Source organism: Marmota monax, unplaced genomic scaffold (assembly GCF_021218885.2).
Source record: "Marmota monax isolate L192 unplaced genomic scaffold, Marmota_monax_Labrador192_F-V1.1 WCK01_AAM20220418_F8-fsc00056, whole genome shotgun sequence".
NCBI classification, from domain to species: domain Eukaryota; kingdom Metazoa; phylum Chordata; class Mammalia; order Rodentia; family Sciuridae; genus Marmota; species Marmota monax.
In genome coordinates, this window is record NW_026695212.1 from 3,347,485 (window position 1) to 3,353,368 (window position 5,884).

The window sequence follows — 5,884 nt, forward strand, 5'->3', positions numbered from 1 at the left end:
TGTTAATTTTGAGTGTTTCCCTTCTTTCTAGAATAAGAAATTCAGGTTCAACTAATTCTTTCTCTGTCCCAGAGGTGAAATCAGCCATTTCATAGAAGTCTCCATTTAAAACAAACAAATAAACAAAATGGTATTCAAAAATCAAGATGAGATGAATAGGAATATGTAATATTGTTAAACTGGAAAGGTTTACAAAATGATCTATAAATTAACAATAATCTTTATCACAAAAAAATCAAGATGAGGGTAATTGGTGTGATCACCTATAGGTGTGATTACTGGGGTTACCCTGCTTTTAGTTTTTTTTTTTTTCAGTAGACAAAGCTACAAAGTATATTTTAAGAAATCAGAAGCATATATTATTGACATTTTTAATTTCAGTGTAATATTATGTTTTTCTCAGATTCTTTTATATTTGAATGCCTTTTCATGCACATTTAAAGCCTTTGAAAAAATGTGAATACACTTTACTTATTATCTTTAACCTACAATATATAACAATTTCAAAATTACAACAACAATATTACAACCAACATTAACCCTAGTGAGTAAAGTTTATTTTGTAGATCTTTTGTCTTCAGGGTTTAACCTACTAAGGGGGTATAGTCAGAGTATCTTAAATAATTATTCAAATTATTCAAAAGTAACTTGAAATAATTATTTTCCTTTAGAGTTTATGTTGTATATTTGATAGACAGATTCATTTGTTTCTGTGTTCAATTTTAGGTTTTGTCTTTGCTTCTTTTATTTTTGAATATATAAAACATTTACATGGTTCAGAAGTCAAGCTATGTAAGTTAAACTTGGAGCTCTTGTCACCCTTCCATTTCTTCTGTATCCTGTTTATACCCCATTTATACTAACTATTTTTATTAATTTGGAATTTATCTTTCCTATGCTGTTTCACTTTATTTTGTTTTGCAAAAAATATACATGTATGCACATTATTAAAACTATATGCATTGTTGTGTTAACTTTCTGTCGCTACAAAAAACACCTGGCATAAACAACTTATAAGGAGGAAAGGTTTATTTTGGTTCCTGGTTTCAGAGATTTTAGTAGCGATTGGTTGTAGTGAGGCAGAACATCACAGCAGCAAGCAGGTGGTAAAACAAAATTGCTTACCAGTTGTGGCCAGGAAGCAAAAAGAGAGAAACAGGGGGTCAGAGTCCAATATCCCTTCAAAGGCATGCCCTCAATGAACTAATTTCCTTCCACTAGGCTCCACCCTCTCCTAATAGCACCTACACTGGCAACCAAAAGTTTAGCATGTGGACCTTTGGGGGATGTTGGGGGACATTTAAGACTCCAAACTGGTTATACATTATTTTTTGTTTTTCATTTTCTTATTTAAGATAATGAATGTCCTGAAAACCACTCCCTGTCAGTTTATAGAGCTCTTCCCCACTGTTTAATTTCAAATAGCTGAAGACTACTTCTTTGTGGAAATGTAACATATTTCATTCAATTGGTTTCTTATTGATGAACATTTCTGCTATTTCCACCCATTTTCTATTAGAAAAGTAATATATCAAATAATACCCCCCCCCCTTTCTGTATGTGTGTGTAGGTGTGTGTAGCTGTAGTTTTAGACTAGTTCCAGGAATCTCATTATTAGAAACATTCCAAGTGATTCTGATACATAGTTAGGTATAGTGAAAAGCATATCCAGGAACCAAAAATTAGGAAAAAAAAAATTTTTTTAATGAAAAAAGAACAGATAAAGAAGCAAGGTTCTCACCATCTTGAATCCTCACCTATACTACCTAGTAAAGTGCAATGGAATGATGTGAACAGACACTTAACACCTGGAATCTTGTGCCGAAGTCATCATGTTGGTAAGGAGGATATCTGATGTATACAGCATTTACACAAGTGAAACACAAGCAGATGTGTTTCAGTTTGGCTATGTTGCCTCTGAAGTAGCCACAGGGCAGTTGTTTGCATAGAACTAGAGATCAGAGCAGGATGCATTAACTTGTAGGTTATAGAGTAGGTAAAGGTTATTTGAGGGAAGAATTATGGAGTGAAAGCGATTAGAATCCATCCCTGGGGAATACCAATACTTAAGAGGCCACAAAAGGAGCCCCCAGGGGACCATAAATGGCAGAGAAGAAGGAGGAAAACCTGAGAAGTCAAGTCACAAGATCTTAAGAAGTGTTTCTTTTTCTTTTGCATATTTCTTTACATTTTATTTACCATAAACATTAATAGAGCAAATACTAGAGAAAGGCTTTTTAATAATTTGATGATATAAAGCTGAGCACTTAAAATAATGCTTGCTCTCCCCACCCCAATTCAACATGCAGATATCATTTATCTTTATATAGGATGATTCTTGAGTATCAGTCTCTTGACAGTTTTGAGAATCTTTGCTCTGTAACTTAAAAACAATTTCACAAACTTTACACTATCATGGCATAATATCATCAATCATAGCATTCCCCATAGTGATTACATTTACACAATATCAACACCAAAATCTATGTTTTAGAAAACATAGTAATAAGTCAAACCACAAAAATCCAGGATTTAGTTTCAAATATATTTATGAAGACCATGAGAAACTGATGTGACTCCATTTTTGAGAAACCAGCTTCTACCTCAAGGCCTGTCCTAAGGAAAGGGGTGTGACCCTTGTCCTGGGAAAAACCCACTCCTAAGCACATACCCACCCTGCTGAGTTGTTTGTCTGCAAATAACATGAGAGTTCTGTGGCGACAGGTGTCCCTGACTCAGTTAGGCTAGGTGAAGACCCATAGAAACCCCTTAGCAACCACCAATCAGCATGAGACAGGGAAAATACCTGGGATGCCAGATGACCCCCTAGTAGTTTATGGTGGTTGATAACATGTTGGGAAACCATGTAGTTTAGCACGTACACCCCTTGTGGCCTAAACCAATCAGTTCAAAGGAATCCCCCTCTTGTACTAACCAATCACCCCTACCCAACTTGTTCCCACCAGTGAATGTGCTAATTAATGTTAAGAGTTGTTGTTTGATTTTCCCGAGGTATAGAATGATTTGCTGTGAGATGCTGTGACGTGTAGAGTATCCCCCTAAAACCTATAAAATCTCACTGAACAAAGGATTGGGACTCACTCCCTGGGACCACTGCGTCAGGAACGGTTGTAAGTCCAGGCTCAAGCTTGCAATAAAGACTCTTGTGTGATTGCATTGGATTTGGCTCCTGGAGGTCTATTGGGGTCTCACGAATCTGACATTACAACCGATGCTGAGCTCAAAAGAATGCAGGTATTCATGACCACCTAGATGATAAAGCTGGATATTGAAATTCCTTCATTGGAGCTGATGATGTAATTTTTCACTGATCCCAAATATCTCCATATTTGTTTACTTTGACTTCTTTTTTTGGCACTCCTTCCTGCATAGGCCTGACTGAGGGGCAGTCTTTTGCATTAAAATTAATTCATATGACTCTCTATTTTTATTCCCTAATTCCTCATATGTACTATTTTTTTTTTCTTTGGGGATTTTCTTCAAGGTTGAGATCAGGTCCTAGAGCAATACAATCAGTAATACCAGTGGGAGTGGATCCATTCATAGAACCACAGCACGGAATTGACTCATAATGAGGCAGCATCTCTTTTTCTATGTTGTCTGCTGCTAGGGATGTCACAAAAGAGGACTGACCACTCATATTTGAGTCATATTTTGACTTTTGAAAATAATGCCCAGGTGGCAAAGATTGTTGTGTTTGCCCTGATCATAAATCTTCTCCCAGAGGGGGAAATTTAAGGTTCTTGAACTTCTCTTGGCAAGTTTCCATGAAAGAGAGCTTTCCACCAGAGTATGTCATGATGCAAGCAAGTATAAGTTTAGGGATGGAACCATATTTGGGATGACTTGAAAGGATTCCTTTACTAATCAATCCTTGAGTAATCAACATACTTGTTGCAGCCAAGGCACAGCATCTAGTTACATCCAAAATTCTCTGTATAATCAATGTTTGGCGTACACCTCGTTTATCCAAGAGGTCATTGCGTCAAGAGCAGTGGCCCACGCCTGTAATCCCAGACGCTCAGGAGGCTGAAGAATCACAAGTTCCAAGCCAGCTTCAGCAATTTAGTGAAGACCTCTGAACCAGAAGGTTTTCATTATTGCATTCTGCAAGACTCTTCTTTCTTCCTCTGTTGGAATGTGATCAGCCCCTATATGGGAAACAGGTCTTGGAACTTCTGCATTCAACTCTGGAAAATCAGCCATTCCCATTCATCTTTCCTCCTGCCCGCAGCGACAGACCTCAGGAAGAGCCCAAGCGAACAGAGGCCAGGAGGGGAGCCTAGAGGAGGAAGCGAGGGAGAAAAGTGCACAGGACCGCAGAGTGGGGAGGGAGCAGACTGCTAGGCGACTGCCAAGAAGTCACCAGCCACCGCAACCGGAAGCACTCAGGAAGCAAGGGTTTCAAGAAGAAAAATTATCTGTGTCAAATCCTGTCAGGTCAGGTAAAACAAAGGCTAAAAGATATCTACTGGATTTAGCCCATTGTTGGAGCAGATTCAATGATGTGGCGGAAATAGTATCCATACCTCTGGTTAGGAAGGATTTTAATATTCTACAGGTGGTCCTTGGAAACATTGGGGTTTTGTCAGCTGCAACAAAGTTCTTCTTCTAAAACAAACAGAAGTATACATTTGCTAATTTGTGTGTACGTATAGCGGGGAGACTATTTCAGTTCTTCCTCCCACATTTTTTTTTTCTTACATCTTTGGTGCTGGATATTGTTTAGCCCTTCAGTATACATAGTGGATTAGTTACAGGACTCCCCTTCTGCTTACCAAAATCTGGAGATGCTCATACATATGATGGCATGGTATTTTCAGATAGCCTAGCCACATCTTCCCATATACTTTACATCACCTCTAGGGTATTTTGAGGGTGAGGAGTACTTGGGATTGTACCCAGAGGTGTTAACTACTGAACCACATCCTCGGTCTTTTTTTTTTTGTATTTTATTTAGAAACAGGGTCTCGCTGAGTTGCTTAGGTCCTCGCTAAATTGCTGAGATTGACTTTAAACTCGCGATCCTCCTGCCTCAGCTTCCCAAGCTGTTGGGATTACAGGCGTTTGCCACCGGCCCGCATCTCCAGAGTATTTATGCTTAATGTAAATGTTATGGATATAGGTGTTATGCTGTATTATTTAGGTAATAATGACAAGAATAAGGGCTATATATATATTCAGAAAAATATTTTTGAAAAATGTATTTAATAGTGTTTCTTAAAGTGTTCTTTCAAATATGATCCTCATCAAGAAAACCAATGCTCCAGAATAATTTTTTTAAAGTTCTCCTCCCTCTTATAATTCCCTTTTCTCCATCCCCTTCTAACCTCTGGGCTGCAAGTCCATAGTTTTGCCCGCTGCAAACACGTTTGGGAGACCAGCACGTACTCACAGAGGAAAGGATGAAGAGGACTTTGAATGTTATCAAATCCAGTAGTTTCAAAACCTGGCAGAGCATCCCAATAGACAACTGGGACTTGCATTAAAAAGAATACTAAGTCTCAGCTTTAGTTCCCAATTCAGTGGGTCTGCAGTGGAGTCCAGAAATCTGTGCACTTTTTATAGTTAAGAAAACGGGGCCTCAAACAGGCACCACTAAAGCCTCCAGATGAAGTATTCTCTAGAGGCCGGAGGTTTGGAGGATCACCCGCTATTTTGGTTTCCAGCTTGGACAGTTGCTGAGGGATGGTTTCTCTGTCGACTGGGCCTTTCTCGCCCCGCCCTTTCCCTCTTACCCCTCCCTTATCCCCTCCCTCTCCCCTCCCCGGCCCCCCCCCCGCCGGGCTCTTGGGCGGGGCTTCGCCGCTGCCACGCCCCTCCGCCTAGGCCGACGCCGCGTGGGCGGTCCCGGAAGCTGTCG

The 5,884-nt window shown here is 39.4% G+C and overlaps 1 pseudogene; it reads right to left on the minus strand.

Moving 5' to 3' along the window:
• Positions 1–3,429: 3,429 nt before the first annotated feature.
• Positions 3,430–4,227, minus strand: LOC124083901 (OCIA domain-containing protein 1-like; annotated as a pseudogene).
• Between the last annotated feature and the right edge of the window lie 1,657 nt (positions 4,228–5,884).